This window comes from Gopherus flavomarginatus, unplaced genomic scaffold, assembly GCF_025201925.1.
Source record: "Gopherus flavomarginatus isolate rGopFla2 unplaced genomic scaffold, rGopFla2.mat.asm mat_scaffold_47_arrow_ctg1, whole genome shotgun sequence".
NCBI lineage: Eukaryota > Metazoa > Chordata > Testudines > Testudinidae > Gopherus > Gopherus flavomarginatus.
This window is the reverse complement of record NW_026115098.1, coordinates 104,215-122,445: the sequence shown is the minus strand read 5'-3', so window position 1 is coordinate 122,445 and position 18,231 is coordinate 104,215. Positions and strand designations below refer to the sequence as shown.

At 49.7% G+C, this 18,231-nt stretch overlaps 1 protein-coding gene and 1 non-coding gene across 2 annotated transcripts in view; one reads left to right on the top strand and one right to left on the bottom strand.

Annotated features, from left to right (window-relative positions):
• LOC127042511 (zinc finger protein 560-like) overlaps window positions 1-18,231 on the bottom strand; it is a 1,223,565-nt gene that overhangs the window by 1,147,107 nt on the left and 58,227 nt on the right. The gene's annotated exons all lie outside the window — the stretch shown is intronic.
• On the top strand, window positions 7,834-7,906 carry TRNAV-GAC (transfer RNA valine (anticodon GAC)). The gene has a single exon. It is a non-coding gene; the product is annotated as a tRNA-Val (tRNA).

The following is an 18,231-nucleotide window of genomic DNA, read 5'->3' as shown; positions in this document are numbered from 1 at the left end:
GGGTGCACAGCTGGTGCGGGCAGGGCAGGCAGTGTGGCAGGGGCTGGCTGGAGACAGGGAAGGGGGTGCAGGGCTGGCTGGAGACGGGTTGGTGCAGGGCTGAAGGCAAGGCAGGGGGTGTGAGGCTGGCTGGAGATGGGCAGGCTGCAGGCAGGAACTGGTGCAAGCAAGGCAGGAGGTGCGGGGCTGGTGCGGGCAGGGGGTGCAGCAGGGGCTGGCTGGGGACGGGCTGGCTGCAGGCAGGGCAGGGGGTGCAGGTACAGGGGGTACTGCCCATCCTCTATGGTGAGTGCCTCCTTCTCCTCCTCCTCCTCCTCCTCCTCCCCCCTCTCCCACTAGGGTAGCAGCAGCAGCCTGGGGCTTGGGGGCTATATCAAGGGCCCGGGGCGCCCCTGCTTCCACTGCCTCAGCTCTGTAAATAGGCGCGGGAACCCTGGGGAAGCGGCGGGGCTCCAGTGGCTATTTAAAGGGCCGGGGAGGTAGAAGCAATGGGAGTCCTGGACTTTTTAAATAGCCCCCCGAGCCCCGCAGCCATACCCCAGGGCTCCAGAAGCAGGGCTCTGGTGGCAATTTAAAGGGCCTGGGGTTCCAGCCCCTGCTGGGAGCCCCAGGCCTTTTAAATTGCCCCCTGGGGAAACTGGGCCACCCTGGTACAGCGCACTGGCTTTTGCTGGTACTGGGGCTTGGGTGCGGGGTCCTCTTAGGAGCGAGGCCGATTCAAGGGAATTGGTTAAATTGGCCTAAAGTTGGCCCTGGTGGCTGGGATTTAAAGAGCTCTGAGCTCCCCGCCCGCCTGCCCAGAGCCCTTTAAATCCTGGCCGCGGCTGAGATTTAAAGAGCTCTGGGCTCCCTGCAGCTGCGGGCAGCTCAGAACCTTTTGAATCCCGGCCGCGGCTGAACTTTAAAGGGGTTTGGATTCCCCGCGGCTACGGGCAGCCCAGAGCCCTTTGAATCCCGGCTGCGGGACGCACAGTGAGACTTCACGGGCCGCACGTTGCCCGTGGGCCGTATGTTGTGCAGGCCTGGCATGGAGGGGCAAAATAGGTAAGAAATTTCTGTGGCCTGTCACTAGCAAATAGTAGCCGCCATGGATCCTGCCAGAAGTGGCTACATCTTAGCACTGTGGGAAGCAACCCTTCACAGAGACCATTTGTCTTGTGGTTTGGGATACTTCTCAAGACATGCTGCACTCAGAGTGACCCCCTCATCCTGTGCCAGCTGGAGAAAAGAAAAGGGGCCAGCCAACTCTCCCACTACCAGCTGCGAACCACTGATCCCCAAACAGGGGGAGGCCTCTGGCTTTGATGTGTATTAAATATCAGGCTGGTCTCTTTCTTTGGCAAATATCTAACAGAGCTAAAAGAGGGAACAAATGATCCTCAAAGGAGAGGGGAAAGACAATCACTGGGAAATTTAATCCCCTGCAACATCCAGAATGGAGAGCGACTCAGGGCAACAGGTTCCCCCGAAGGAAGAAGTTTTGGGATTTAGAAACATAAGAAACAGCACAAAACTTGAGAGGATTGTTAATTGACATTTGATAATGACACAGAGGGAAAACCTGAGCTTTCAGATCAGTGTTCAGAAATGAAAGACCAAGGGTGGAAATCAGAGATTTTGGATCCATTTTGCAAATTATAGAGAGGAAAGTGGAAAATCAGAGGGATTTTATATCAGTTGTTGATAGGAGGTAAAATCTGAGTGTTTCACATGAATACTTGATAAATGAATAAAGAGGAAATGGGCAACATTTGCAAACATTTTGTGTTCAATAATCTGAGAAAAGGTGTAAATCTGAGATTTTCTTATTATTTTATAATTAGAGACAGGAAAATCTCAGGGCATATTCAATTAGAAACAGACAACTAGAGAGAAGTGGGGCAAATGTTTAGGTTATTTTATTGGAATCTTTGAGATTTGCAAAGAAATTGTGTCACAAACTGCATATTTGATAACATGAGAGGAAAACACCAAGATCTGAGGGGAGAGAGTCACTTTCCTGTCAGGGCCCAGTGCTCCCTCCCCCTCCCCCTCCGGGGTCTCTCACTCACTGGGGGCTCCAGGCGGGGCTGGTGCGGTCAGAGCCTGGGGCTGCCTAGGGGGCAGGTCCCAGCTGGAGAAAGCCCCCCCCCCCGGCCAGGATAGGAATGTGCTACTGGTAGCAGCCTGGGGCTGGACCCTTTCTGTGGGGGACACTTGCTCCCCCTTCCTCTTCCTGGCCCTTCCCACGCCCTGTTGCCAGCAGAGAGTGGCCCCCCCAGCCCAGCCCAGAGGTGTCCCTGTCTCAGGTCCCCCCCCAGCCTCTGCCCAGTTCAGAAATCACTCGGGGGAACCATTTCCCACCTACACAAGGACAAATCACTGCAGATGAAAATCGGGGGAAACACCCCAAACCTGAGATCTGAACTGGCCATTGGCAAAGGGGAGAGAAAATGGGGCACAATGGGGTGAGGGGAACAGGGAACTTCTCAGGGGTTTGAGGGAAGGGGGTGTCAGCCTAGATGTTGCTTGTTGCTCTCTAGGGAGAAAGGGGGCAGGACAGGAGAGGAGGGGGGTCTCCACGGAGGGGGCAGTGGTAATTCCGAGGGGATCTCAGCCCTCCCTTTTTCTCCCCGCTCCTCAGGGGTCACCTGCTCTTCTCCCCTCGCCCCCCGGCCATGTCCCGGCTGCACAGACATTTTCCATCCATCCCTTTCCCAGGTCTCCCCCCTCCGCAGCCCCCGCCCGACCCCACGCAGGGGCTGCTAGGTGTAATGCATGTTCAGTAGGGATTTCTCCCCTACTAATGCTGGGGTGTCCTTCTCCTATAGGTTAGTCTACTAATGATCTCATCTTGGTGCCATGTGTGTCAGTTCATTGCCATGGCACTCGTGTGCTTAGACATCTGAGGATGCTCTATAGAAAAGCTCCTTGAGTGAGGTGATCCACAGGGAGTAGCTCAAAGCTCCAATGTGCCCGGCCAGGGGCAGGACATTGGCACAGCAAGGGTGGGGTGTGGCAGTGACATCACAAAGGCCTTTTGCAGGACCTCACACTATTGGTCAAAGACTATTGGTGAGCAGGTGGTGACGTCACAGAGAGATCCTGACATCAGTCAGGGGCCAGGGGCTAGGGAAACCTCAGAGACCCCTGTGGCTTTGCTACAGCAAGTCTCCTTCTCCAAGTCTTTGTCTGAGGACTGAGAGAGTATAAGGGTTCACGGACGTGAGCGCCAGGAGAAACCTCTTTCCAGTTTTCTCCTTCCCTTGTAGTGATTTTACTAGAAAACAGCCGTCCCTCTTTAGAAGGTAAGAGCCTCCTGGAGGTGTGAAACCTGTTCAGTCTGATCCATCTGGTGAGAGTTGAATTCTAGGCATGGAAAACATGAGCTTATGGAGGCAGAATTTTATTCCGCACCTGGGATTTTGTCCCTTAGAATCATGGGGACATTGGGTTTGTCCTTTGTGTTTCACCGTTTCCTCCATCCACCTGTCCCTCCCTCCTTTCTCTTCATCTCTTCTTTTGTCCTTTCTCCTGTTCCCCTCCCAACACCAGGACGAGTGTGTGCGTGTGTGTTGCGGGGGAGTGCTCTGCAGCTCTCACTGTGGGAGTTCCACCCAAAAATGTGAGGCTGAAATAGTGCTCAGGCAGTCAGGGCTGGATTAACCTTTTGTTGGCCCTGGCACCAAACATATTTGTGGGCCCCAGTGTAGTCACTGTGGGCTCCGAGTGTGGGCCTGGTGGGGCAGTGCCATTGGTGCCTTCGTATACCCGGTTCTGAACCTCAGAGACATTTTTCATTTTGATCACACACCTCTCCATGACTATATGCATTGCCATACACAGCTCCCTCAGCCCACGGGCTTTCTTATTGAGCTGTACACCCATGTGGGTTTACCAGTGTCCACAGTGAGCAGAACTTTCATAGTGACCAAGGAAACTCCCCACAGATTTATCTCTTTCCTCATTCAGACCTTCTCTAGCCATGTCTCCAGTACCCCCCCATGTCACCAGTCACTGCATGTGGTCCTAGTCTCAGCTCAAAGTCCTAAAGCCAGCAGACACCTGATCAGTTCTGACAGATCCCTCCCTCAGCCCCCATCCTGCCATGTGAGCAAGCCACCTGCAAACACCATTTCCCCAAAGTGAGGACTTTGCCCTTGGGAATCTGAAGACACCAGCGTCTCTCTCTCTGCTCCCATCTACATGCTAGTCTGCTACCTGGTCACCACCACCTCTCCCCATATTTGTTTCTTTTCTACTTTGAACATGCTCCCAACCAGCTGGAAGCTCCCTCTGCAAGCCTGACCTGCTCCCGCCTTCCCTGCTCCCCCGACATTCCTTTCCTACTGGTGACCTCTGTTCCTTGAGGTTAACTCCAGTGTCTTTAGGTGCTCTAGCTTAATGACCCCAGGAGTCATAGAGCCACTTATAGTTTCTCTAGCTACAGCCATGGGGTAACTGCCAGAGGCCAGCCTTAGACAGCTGCAGCTACTAGCCGCAGGAGCGGAGGCAATGCCAAGGCTGAGCATGCTTGAACCTTGCAAGGGCAGCACTAGGGACTCTAAATCCTCAGCACTGGCCCTAGGCAGCTGCAGACTCTGGAGTTAGGCACTTTCCTCCTCTAGGTTCCTGCATGGTTACAGAACTGCAGTAAAGTCGAACAATTATCAGCTTCTGTGATTGGAAGATGTCTGGATCCATCTAATAAGACTGTCCTACATAAATGAGGAAAGTTGAGGTGCCTTTATTATTCTTTTGTTCCATTCTTTGTTTCTATGGGGAATTTGCCAGTGCAATATCACTGTCTTCCTTTTAAACAAACAAAACTAAAAAAAAAAGTGTAATGGTTGTTGAAAATAGCAATTCCAGCCCTCGTTAGCACTGTGAAGACCCCAACGTTTGTTGCTCAATTTTCTCCTACTTCTTCTACAGTAAATGACAGTGGATCAGCATATTTGATTTGGGAGAAATGAAGTAACAGCTGCCCAAATTGAGCTTGAGCACTCCTGATTTTGAGGTGTTCAGATCTGGAAGGCAGGGGCTAGATTCCCTTTATGAATATTAGATACATCTGGAAAGGAAAAGTCAATTTCTATTTTCATGGCTCAGAAGTGGAAATCCTCCTGTCCTGTATCTGAAGCTGTCCAGGTCCAGTAGAGCCTCCCCTTCCTTACTTACCATTTTACCTTCTGGTGGGATCCACATACCTCCCTTGCCCAGCTTCAGATAGAGAGGGGCCCTGTCCAGTTAGTCCACCCAGTTCCATCTTTGGGGGCTGCCAGGCGAGGTCACACCAGCATCCCTCAGCCTGTCTGGGGAAGTCTTCTGAGGGTGCTACCTGGGCCAGAGCCTTCTACTCCTTGGTGACACCTCTTCCCTATTCACAGGTGGCACCCCCTTCTAGCAGCCAGCCAGCCCCCCAGCCACAGCAAGCTGCAGCGCATGGAGTCTCACAGCTTCCCCCCTCCCTTTCCTGTTGATAGCAGCCAAGGGAATGCTGGGAAATGTTCCTTCTCTGCTCCAAGGGAGGGAGCTGGTCAAGAAACTACAGCTCCCAGGGCCCTATGGGGTCTCAGCTCCCCTACTGAATCCAGGCTGCTCTGAGGCTTCTTTTCTGCAGAGGGGAGGAAGTTACTGTTATAGGTCCCTTCAGAGCTTGGGCCTAGCACTATGGCACCATGTCAAATCCAGTACTGCTCCCAACTCTATCCAGCTCTGCTGCTTGCAGGATCCCTTCCCATTCTTTTTGTTTCCTGTCTCCCCTCCAAGGAGAAGCTCGGCATTGTTCCTGTGTGGGGAATTGAATCCAGGTTGTCTGGGTGAAAGCCAAGAATCCTAACCACTAGACCACATGGAACTTCCATAACACGTTTGCATGTTCATATTCAATAACACAATTAAATGTAGCCATTCAAAGTAGCCATTTAAAAGAAGCCATTCAAAAAACTTCAAAAACAGACTTCAAAGAGAAATTGCAGAGTTACAACTGATCTGCAAACTTAACACCATTAATTTGAGCTTGAAGAGGGACTGGGGGTGACTGGCTCACTACAAAAGCAATTTTCCCTCTCTTGGTATTGACACCTCCCTGTCAATTACTTGGAGAGAGCCACATCCACCCTGACTGAATTAGCCTTCAACACTGGTTCTCCCCTTGTATGGTAACTCCCTTTACATCATGTTCCAATATATATTTATGCCTCTATCTGCAATTTTCACTCCATGCATCTGAAGAAGAGGGCTTTATACCCACGAATGCTTGTTTCCAAATAAATCTGTTAGTTCTTAAGGTGTCACCGGACTCCTCGTTGTTTTTGTGAAATAAAAGCAAAATGCACTCTAAGCTGATCTTAACCCTTTCAGTGCCCTTACAAACTTAGATGTTTCTCACCACAGGCCGGCTGGTGGCTTTTCAGCCAGGCTCTCCCCTTTCGTCAGCGCTTCAGTTGCTTGGTGTGGGGGTGTCTGTAGATGTAGATGGACGAGAGAGACAAAGCATGGCAAATGTCTCTGCTTTTATCATGTCCTTTCTTCCCTCTTGGCTTTGCTCCCCCTTCAGAGTCAGGTGAGCATCACTGCGTCTCTCCAAGCAAGTCTGAGCAATTCCCCTGGGGTGTCCTCTTGCAGGTAAGTGATTGCACTGTAGCTCCCTTGCTGAACAATGGCTGTTGATGGGTTGTTTGACACCCTGTCCAGGTGTTGGTTACTTTCCTTGCTGTTGTCACTGGGGAGCTAATATTTGGCTGACTCCCCCACCTTACAGCATAGTGATAACCACACTGCACAATTCTCATAACTTCATATGCATGAATGGTAAACATCTATGGGTAGAGAAATGACTTTCAGCAGATCATATCCTTTCCCCTGATACCTTACAAGGCATGCTCTGTATATAAGATCATGATTATATGAAAATGAGGAGAATGGGGGTTACAGAACACTCCCCCAAAGGTACAGAATGTCACACTGAGATTCTATTTTCATTTGTTATGTAACAGCATTAAAGAGATCCAGTGACTGACCAACGGCATTTTCAAGTGCTAAAATAGCAAGCGCTGTTGGTCTCTCATTGGCCATCAGCGACTGAAGATACGGTTTAATGAGCCAGGGCTTCAAGGCGAGGGTGGCTCTGTCCACTGCCTTCCGTTGCGCTGCTGGGCACCAAGTCCCTGGCGGTCAATATGTGAAGCTGGGAGAAGAGAGTGGGGTGGCAAGCGGTGGTAGAACTTTTGCCACCAGGGTCTAGCTGTCTAACTTCCTCTTCGTACTGCTTGGCCCCCGTTGCCTTCAGGTAACACAAGAACTAAGGCAGGAATAGGGTGAGAAAGCAAGTAAAGCCGAGCAAGGAAGGCAAAAGTTAATCTTATCTTCATGGGCAGCTCGCAATAAAGTCCTTTTTCTGTGCCACAGCTGACAACAACATCCCAGACAGAAAAGTAACAGGCCAAAAAGAAACCTAGCAGCTGCTGAAACAGTTCAGTTGGGAGCGTGCTAGACTAACAGGCTCTTCTATCCTCCTTTATGCACGGGCGGGATGTTTTCTGAGAGTGCAGCAGTTCCTTTAACTGCCACGAGTCCCTCATTTCAGGCTATGCAGCAGGAAAAGACAGCATGGGCTTCTGCACAGAGTTGGCCCACCTGACCTTTCATTCTTCTCTTGCTCTTTGTCAGCAAGGAGAAGAAAAAGAAGCTCTCCCTCAAGCTGGAGTCACACGGGCGAGGTAAGGACGACTTCCTGAGTGCTGGCTCCAGTCCTCTGCTCCGCCAACTGACCTATCGAGGGGCTACCACCACATTCTCTAGATTTGTCCATCGGTCTGTGCCAGAGTGAGCAATAACCCAGTAGGTGGAGTTTCTGTAGTGTAGTGGTTGTCATATTTGCCTGACACGCAAAAGGTCCCTGGTTCAAAACCAGGCAGAAACATGCTGGCTTCCTTTTCCCAGATCCCCTTGTTCTTCAGAAAGGGCACTCCTCCTATTGGCCTGTCCCTGGGATAACTCCAACCCCTGCATGACAGAGGATGCTGACAGCAGTGGAGAAAGCACCTTGGTGTCAGGATGGAGAACCTAGAGTAGTTAGGCCAGTCACCATTTGGAGGCTTGTTTACTTGGCCACCTCTGCTGTTGGAGGTTGGCCTATAGAGGCTCTCACTTCCTGCTGGGCTCCTTTGCGTGACTGGCCAAAGGAGGAAGTGAGGCAGGAATGGGGCAATAGAGGAAAGTTGAGCTGAGGAAGGCAGGGAAGAAGCTGTGCGGCTAAGTGGCGTTAGTAGAGCCCCACCCTTCATTCTGCAAAGCCTGGGGAGGTGTGGTTGGCTGCTGGGAGGTAGAATCCTGTGCCTGCCTCTTGGCTTCCCAGGAGTGGCTACTTGCAGCCCAGGAGAAGAAGGGAGGTTCTGGGTGAAAGGAAAACAAGCAAAGCTGAGTCCAAGTGGAGAATGGCGGCTCCTTTATGGCCAACCTGGGGGCATGACTGATGGTTTTAGAGGTGGCGGCTGGGCTGGCTGTGAGCAACTGGGATCCAGGAAACCCCCACCTGCCCTTCTGAGGGCTGAACCCATGGAGGTGCGGTTGGCTGCTGAGAGATAGACCCCTGTGGCTGCCTGTTGGCATCCCAGGGATGGCTACTTGCAGCCCAGGAGAAGCGGGGTTCTGGGGAAAAGGAAAAGCAGCAATGGTGAGGCTGAGTGGGCTCCTTTCTGGCCGAGATGGTGGACTGTGGTGAGTCTGGGAGTTGCCTGTAAGCCATAAGTGGACGTAGTGCAGTGAAAACTGCTGCTCCATTCTGGCCGACCTGGGGGCGCCATGGATGACTTGGGAGTGGGGGCAGGGCGCTGGCTGTGAGCAAATGGGATCCAGGAAGCCCCAGCATGCCCCTCCAGGGGCCGAGTCTTCTTCTCTCCTGCCATGGGGAGCCCGACCTTAAGCCTGCCCAGCATGTGCAGCAGCTCGAGCATTAAGCCTTCCTGTGTGCATAACTGAGCTACGCCCTAGTGTAATAAGGTGTAAAGTTTAGATTGTGAATTTATCTTTAATTTCCATGGTAATTTACTTTGATCTTTTATTCCTACCACTTATAATCCTTAAAACTCCATCTTTCTGTAGTTAATAAATCTGTTTTATGCTCTACTTAAACTGGTGTATTTTGCTTGAAGTTCTTGGGAAATCTCAGCTCCATTACAAGGCTGGTTCATGTACTATTCACAGTGAGGGAGAGGTGGACCCTGTGTAATAAACTCACATTGATCAGGCTTCTGATTAAGGCAAGATGGTATGATCCAGGGGTGCAAGGCTGCAGAGCTGTAGGGTGGGCGACTTTCTATCATTAGTGTTATGAGTGGCTGCAGAAGCATTCATGTAATTCAGTTGGCTGTGTCCCTACCTACGGATGTCTGTGTAAGTGCAATATCTGCCAGAGATTCACAGCTTGTCTCAGCATCACATGTGTGAGAGGGAGCCCAGGTGGTGGGACAAAGGGCTCAGGGGTCCCACTGTTCAGTTGCATCCCATAGATCCCATCACAGACTTTCAACAACCACAGCGGGTGCTCACTGAGACAGAGAGAGAGAGATGCCAAAATAGTGATCTCCAGTGCCAGCAGACATCAAACTATCAGAAATTCTGTGAACAGAGAAGACGATGCTAGTGGAAAATGCCTTTGAAAAAGGCCCTTCTGTCCCCAGCTGTGGTCGTACAGTGCTCAGTGCTCTGCGTTGTGGCCTCAAGAGTCATGGATGCAAGTTGAGTTACGATGACCTTTTCCTTGTCTCCACATTTCTTAGGTGCCTCTTCCAACACTTGTCAGAAAAAATGACCGGTTTCTTTTGGAAGCATTTGCACTGCAAGGCAGAGGCAGTCTTCTCTGCTTCTTCAAAAGATTGACCAAAAAGTGGGAGGAGTGGACAGATTTGGCAACGCACCACTGGGTGCTGCATCTCTAACCTCTACTTTACCTGGCAAGTGCCTCTGGGACTTTTCTCCCAGCTGCTCCATTTTTCATCAGTGACAATCAAAAGGAAGATGACATGACATCTGTGTGTGGACATCCCCAGCGAATCACAAGGACGTGTGGCGCAGGCTTTTGTGTTGCAGCAATTGCAGTCAAAGCAACCACCATGCCAATGCCAGTCACAGCAGCCTTTTCATCAACTCCAGGCTTGTGATTTGATTCTTTCCAATGTTTCTCTCCAAAGAAGCCTTTTCCTTAGCAAGCAATGACTTGGATACCAAGGGAGGTCTCTTCTGTTTCCTAGAAAGACACAGGAAAATGTGAGCAGAGGAGACAAAACCCGTAAAACACGGGACTACTGGGAGTTGAACCCAGGATCTCCTGTTTACTAGACAGGTGCTTTAGCCACCCAAGCCATGGTGTGTGCCTTGCGAACATTTTTGCAACTGTTCCCTTTGATGGTCCAGGACAACACCTGCAAATTCCAAACTACAGACATTCCCCATTTCCCTCAAGACTTGCACGGAAGAACTGGCAGGCCAAGCCAGGATCTTCTGGTTACTAGGAAGACACTTCAGCCAGCTCTTCCCAAAGATCACTATCTAAAGACCTTTAAACAGCCTCTGTAGATGTTCACTGACAAAGAGATGCCAAAATAGAGTTCTCCACTGCCTGCAGCCATCACACTACCAGGAGTTCTGTGCACAGAGAGGCCCCTGCTGGTGGAAAAGGCTTTGGTAGAGACTCTTCTGACACCAGCTTGTGCTCATATACTGTTTAGCACTTTGTGTTGTGACTTCAGCATCCACAGATGCCAGTTGAGTTGGGGGACATTTTTCCTGTCTCCACATTTGTCTAATGGCTCCTTTCAACACTTGCCACCAAAAAGACTTGTTTCTTTTGCAAGCAATGTGCAGCTAGGCAACGGCAGTCTTCTCCATTTCCTCAGAAGATCACCAAGCTGTGGGGAGAGAAGACACATTCAGCCAAGCTGGATGCTGAATCTCCTCTTTGTTCAGCAGGTGTCTGTGAAGGACATAAATCTCCACCATGTAGAGGGCAAGAATAGGAGTTTATTACACACAGAACTGGCAGAGTGTCACCTTGCTTATTAGGCTCAGAGACACTGTTAATTGATTACAATAGAATATATAGATTTTCCATGGGTGGGGGAAAGAGACGGGGTAGGGAGTTCCAAACTCTGGGATAGGTTTTGCAGCAAGACATGATAAGCACAGTAGCCAAAGGTTAACAGGTTACATAATGTCTCCACCCATGGTCTCAAGTTAGCAAGTTAACATTTCATGAATACTTTGATAAAATGTTATTAGTATAAAATATCTATGCTGAATTCTGATTTGAGGTCCATAGGAAAGGAGCAACTCCTTTGATTGTCCTCCAGGTACATTCCTAGGGTTTAAAGCAAAGAAACAGTGAAAGTATATGGCAATAAAGATTGTTTTCTGTGTGTCTTAAGCAAGGCACTGGTCCCTGGGAAGGGAGGTGGAAGGATGCCATATCTTATATTGACATCTGCCAACTTTTCATAAACTCAAGGTTGGATCTCTGGGAAGAACGTCTCCCTACAGAAGAGACTTACACAATAGGAACAGGGATTCTTTGTTCAATCTGCAACTCTGAATAAGATACAATTCTTTAGTTCTTAGCTCCAGCACCTGGCAATTTGCTGACCAAGCCTATCTTAGCAAGCAAGGTTTTCTGTTTACCCAGCTTTCTTTTAGCTGGTCACTATTTGCTAGGCTTCTGGTCCCTTGATTATACTGTGGACTTTGGGTCTGGAAAAGAGCTGGCACAATCCATAGACCAGGTTGTTATATAATATGCACATGAATTTTAACCCTTCACATACAGTAATGGCAAAGTTCTTGGTTCAGGCTTGTAGCAGTGATGGAATAAACTGCAGGTTCAAATCAAGTCTCTGGAGTCCATCCACAGCTGGGATGGGTCATTCAGTCCCTTGTACAGAGCTTCAGTTTGTAGCAAAGTCCCTTCAGAGGTATGAAGCAGGACTGAAGACAAGATGGAGACGAGGCATCAGCCTTTTACAGTCTCTTGCCATGTGGTCTTTGTTTTCTTTGTCCCAAGGACACTCTATCCAGCACGTGGCATAGAAAAACCTTTGAGTTTTGTCCATAGGCAGGTCCCTGCATAACTTGCTGAGCCACAAGGCATATCTACCTTCTCTCAATGGGTTGATTGTAGAGCTGATGGTCCTTAATGGGCCATCAAGCAGGCTAGGCAGAACTGACACCAGCTTGTCTGGCTGGGGTGTTCCTCGGAAGCATAGCACAAGTTTGAATACAGACAGCATAGAGCCAATATTCATAAAGTCAACTACAAAAATGGTACACATCTAGAGATAGCATAATTATAATCAGCCAATCAGAACCTCTCCATAGACCCCTTTCACAACAACCTTTCTATCATATTGGCTGCAAATATAGAACAGTGGTCACAATGGTGATCTATAAAGTTACAGATTATGTCAATAACATCACAGGAGGTGACACGGCATCAGTGAGACAGATATTGGAATACTGTCTCCAGTTTTGGTGTCCTCATTTGAAAAAGATACTGTGAAATTGGAGCTGGGGCAGCAAAAAGCCACCAAAATGTTCTGAGGGCTGGAGAAAAATGCCTTCTAGTGAGCTATTGAAAGAGCTCCATCTGTTTAGCTTATCAAAAGAAGATTGAAAGGTGACTTCACTGAAATGTTGAAGTGCCTTAATGGAGAGAAAAGATTGGGTATTAAAGGGCTCTTGAATGGAGCAGAGAAAGACATAACAAGACCCAATAATTGGAAGGTGAAAAGAGACAAATTCATATTACAGCTAAGCCCCAAATAGTCAACAGCGAGGATGATTCACCATAGGAACAAGCTACCAAGGAAAGTGGTGGAATCTCCATCCCCTGAAGTCATTCAATGAAAACTAGATGCCTTTCCCCCAGAAGTAGCTATTGTGTCATGCAGGAGGCCTGTGATATGCAGGGGGTCAGATTAGATGCTGTAATGGTCTCTTCTGGCCAGAAAGTAGACTCATTTTACAGATACTAGTTTTCGGAAAAACTGAATGTAGCATTGGGAGCAGCATCTGAAGTTTTACTGTCTAGCCAGCTTACTGCCTAGAACGAACGCTCCTTGAGTGGGGTGACCACAGGGAGTAGCTCAAACCTCCAAAGGGCCTGGCCAGGGAAATTGATGCTAGCCTTGGTACATGGACGCACACCGCCGAATTAATGTGCTTAGTATGGGCCTGTGTCCTCGACTTTATACAATTTCCAGAGCGTTGCACTGTGGGTAACTGTCCCATAGTTCCCGCAGTCTCCCCTGCCCATTGGAATTCTGGGTTGAGATCTCAATGCCTGATGGGGCAAAAATAGTGTCATGAGTGAGTCTGGGTAAATGTCATCACTCAATCCTCCCTCCATGAAAACAACAGCAGACAATCATTTTGCGCCCTTTTCCCTGGATTGCCCGGGCAGACGCCATAGCACAGCAACCATGGAGCCCGTTCAGCCTTTTTTCACTGTCACCGTATGTCTTCTTTATAGTGCTGACAGACGTGGTACTGCAGTGCTACACAGCAGCATCCCCTTGCTTTTTGCAAGTTAGCAAAGATGGTTACCAGCCCTACTGTACCGTCTGCTGCTTTGCAAGTTGACAATGACAGTTACCAGTTATACTGCACCATCTGCTGCTGTCATGGGTGCTCCTGGCTGGCCTCGATGGGGTCGGCCACGGGCTTATGGACAAAAATAGGAATGACTCCCCAGGTCATTCTCTTCTTTAAGTTTTGTCTAATGGAGAGTCAGTTCTGCCTAGATTATCAGGCAAGCCTACTAAAGAACCAGAGGGGCAAACGGGCGCTCCGGGTCAGAGCCCTAGAGATCCCGCAGAAATGATGCGCTTCATGCCATTCTAGTGGGTGCCCCTGCAACAACCCTACCCATTGCTTCCCTCCTCCCCTACCCCTCCTGGGCTGCCATGGCAGTTATCCTCCCATTTGTGTGATGAAGTAATAAAGAATGCAGGAATTTGAAACAACACTGACTTTATTGCTTCTGCAAGCAGGGATCAAAGGGGGGAGGGGAGTGCAGCCTCCAGCTGCTATGAATGAACCTGGGAGTCATTCCCATCTTTGTCCAGGCACCCCCGGCCGACCTCACCGAGGCCAGTCAGGAGCACTCACAGGACGACGATGATGGATACCTGTCCTACTGTACCGTCTGCCGTCCGCAAGGGAAGGGAAGGGGATGCTGCTGTGTAGTGCTCCAGCACCACATCTGCCAGCAGCATCCAGTAGACATACAGTGACACTGAAAAAAGGTGAGAGAGGATTTTTTTCCCTTTGCTTTCATGGGGGCAGGAGGCGGGGGAACGACATATACTCTGAACAACCCGCGACAATGTTTTTGACCCTTCAGGCTTTGGGAACTCAGCCAAGAATTCAAATGGTTTTTGAGGAGTGCGGGAACTGTGGGATAGCTACAATCCTCAGTCGCCCCTCCCTCCATGAGCGTCCATTTCATTCTTTGACTTTCTGGTACGCTTGTCTCAGTTCCTTAAGTTTCAGCACTGCGTTAAATCCCTATTGTGGCCTCTGTCCATCATAGCCTTGGAGATTTTTTCAAATGTTTTGGTATTTCGTCTTTTGGAACGGAGTTCTGATAAAACAGATTCATCTCCCCATACAGAGATCAGCTTCAGTATCTCCCGAACAGTCCATGCTGGAGCTCTTTTTTGATTCTGGGACTGCATAGTCACCTGTGCTGATCAGCGCTCCACTCTGGGCAAACAGGAAATGAAATTCAAAAGTTCACGGGGCTTTTCTTGTCTACCTGGCCAGTGCATCCGAGTTCAGATTGCTGTCCAGAGCAGTCACAATGGTGCACTGTGGGATAGCGCCCAGAGACCAACACCGTCAAATTGCAGCCATACTAACCCTGATCTGACATGGCAATACTGATTTCAGCACTACTCGTCATCAAGGAGGAGTACAGATACCGGTATTAAGAGCCCTTTATATCAATATAAAGGGCTTCTTTGTGTGGACGGATGCAGGGTTAATGTGACATAAACTCGTAGTGTTGACCAGGCCAGAGAGAGCAGCAGGTTTCCCCTTTTGTTTCCTGCTTTCGTTTCCTTGACTAGTTTCTCCTCTGCACCAACTTGCTGTATTTGTTTGTGAGTCTGACTAGCTCAGTTGGTAAAGTATCAGACTTTTAATCTGAGGGTTCAAGTCCCTGGTCAGGTAATAAACTACTCATTATATCTTAAAAATCTGTCTTTCTGGAGTCTTCTTTGATGTTTTTTCTCTTCAGGATTTTGCCTTTTCTAAGAAGGGCCTTTGTGTGTGGGGGATTGAAGGGGCAACTTCCTGATAGCCCCTCTGTCCTTGCAGGCTGGAGGAATTAAGGCCTCTGGGCATATAGCATGTTCCTCCCCTGCACGCACACACACAAAATATCCCTATGGAATTAGAATCACCTGCTGCCTTCCCCTGTTCTGCTGGATCCCCAAATGAGGATACTCTTCAGACTAAACCCGTGTCCCCTCTTTGCCCAGTGCCCCTCAGTCCCAACCCTCAGTCCCTCCTATGCTCACTGCTCCTCACTCTCAACCAGAGCCTGCTCCTCTTCACCCTTCTCCTCTGTCCCAACCCACAACCCCCTCCTATTCCCAGTGCCCCTCAATCTCAACCCACAGCTCCTTCCTTCCCCCCAGCAGCAGCTGCTTCAGACCCCCTCAGGAAGATTTTCTTGCAAGGTTTCGTGTATGAGTCTTCATGTGGATTTTACAGTAGGTTGGGAATATGTTGAGTTGCTTGCCAAAATGATCACTTTTGGCTGGTGTTGGATTCCCAGTCTCCTTGTTATTGGGACAGGAGAAATAAAGGGTTGTTGTCCTTGTTGTGTGAATCGAGGGCAGCAGAACTGTGCTTGGCAGACCCAGATGGAGGGACTCACCCTCAATTCAATAGCACTTGCTAGGCAGGGGACATTGGTTCCAAAGCCAAGTGGGCTTGGGTCTGAATCCTCATGCTAAAGTTTATGTGTTAGACCAACTTTAGGACAGGGTGGCTGTGGAGGAGTGAGTGAGTCCCTAGAGAACATAGTGAGTACGGTGCCTTCTTATTTTCCCCCTTTTCCACCCAGGATGGCAGATGAACTCTACAGAGGCACCTCTGGACTTGCACTGACTAAGGACAACAGCTGTGAGTGGGGTGCAGAGAGGAGATGGCTCATGTTAAATGACTTTTGGTTGCTGGACTTACGAACCTTAGGGAGAAGGACACTGCCCAGCTTATTTGTGGGTGGGTCTTTTCCTCATAGTTTGGGTTTATGTGTTGGGGCTGCTGACATGACTTCTGCTAACCCTTGGCTTGCATTGCAATGTAGACGTACCCTGAGAGTGCAGCTATACTGAAATAAAATCCCTGTGGCCTGGCTGGCCTGGATGATCTGATTTGGGCTCTTGGGGCTCAGGTTGTGAGGCTAAAAACTGCAGTGTAGATATTTGGGCTCAGACTGGAGCCCAGGCTCGGAGACCCTCACCCCTTGTGAAGTCTGAAAGGCTGGGCTCAAGCCCAAGTGTCTACACTGTAATTTTATTACCCTGTCGCACAAGCCCCACAAGCCTGAATCAGCTGACCCAGGGTTTGAGAATAGTGACTTGGGTGTGCTAATGGCAGTGTAGACATAATGCTAGGCTATGTCCACACTGCAATGAAACATCCAGGGCTGCCCCATGCCAGCTCCGGCTCCTGCGGCTTGGGCTGTGGGGTGGTAAATTTGCAGTGTAGACATCTCAGCTCAGGCTCAATACCGGGGTCTGGGACCCCACAAGGTTGGGAGGGAGTTTAGCAAGCAAAAAAGGTAAAATGGCAGTGGAGTATTACCGTGAACTCAGTGGCATTTCTCCATTGGTCTGTCTGCTTTGGGGCAGGGACAATAACACGTCCTGCTGCTTTTGTTGTTTCAAAGGGCGGTTTAGGATTTTCATTCTCAGACACTGGGCACAAAGCAGGACTCAATCCTCAGTGCAAATTAAATGAGCTGCCCACAGACTCTGGCAGCCACAATGAGCATTTGGTGCGAGAGCTCAGACCTGCCCCTGTCTCAGAGGGAGGGGGTCAGCTGCGAGGGGACTGGACCACTGTCCTATCAGCTCTTATCTCTCAAACTTTCAATAACTCTATTATCAGTGGCTCTGAGCATAATTTAAACCGTAAGAAAAGCCACACTGGGCTAGGCCAAAGGCCCATCTAGCTCTGAATCTTGTCTTCTGACAGTAGCCAATACCATGTACCCCAAAAGCCACTCCCCTAGGGACCTGAACCCAGGATCTCCTGCTTACAAGACAAGCGCTTTAGCCAGCTAAGCCATGGTGCTTGCATCGGGTTAAAATACAGTGTCTGACCACCTTCGGTCGGCAGCTCGTGGCTGGTGTACACACTGCAATGCCACATCTGGTGACAAAACTGCCCTGTTTTGGTGACAAAATAAAACCACTTCGATGAGAGGCCTAGAGCTTTTTGCAGCAAACTTAAAGGGACAGAGTGCCAGTGTAGATGCTGCCGTTCATTATATAACCATAACTGGCCTCCTCCAGTATCCCATAATGCCTGCCGTGAACTCTCCTGCCCTGCATTCTGCTACAGAGCCATGGGACCCTCCCCTTTCATAGCTCCAGGAAGTTCTGACAGCTAAGCCTGCTGCTCTGCTCCGGCAGCCAGGAGCAAATCTCTGCCGTGGATGCTGCTCTCTCCTGCCCTGCAAACACAGAGCAGGGGGCAGGAGCTTCCTTACAGTGGGGGCGGTGGGGCATTGGCATCTGAACTGTGACAACCCCATGATACCCCTTCCTTCGAGGAAGCTTTTACCTTCTAAACAGGGACAGCTGTTTTCTAGTAAAATCACTACAAGGGAAGGAGAAAACTCAAAAGAGGTTCCTCCTGGCGCTCACGTCTGTGAACCCAAATACTCTCTCAGTCCTCAAAGAGAGACCTGGAGAAGGAGACTTGCTGAAGCAAAGAACCAAGGGTCTCTGAGGTTTCCCTGGCCCCTCACCCCTGTCCTGCCTTGCTGATGTCAACATCTCTCTGTGATGTCACCACCTCCCCACCACCTTGGACCAATAGTTTGAGGTCCTGTAAAAGGCCTTTGTCATGTCACTGTCACACCCCTCCTCGCTGTGCCAATGTCCAGCCCCTGGCCTGGACCTTTGGAGGTTTGAGCTACTCCCTGTGGATCACCCCACTCAAGGAGTGTTCGTTCTA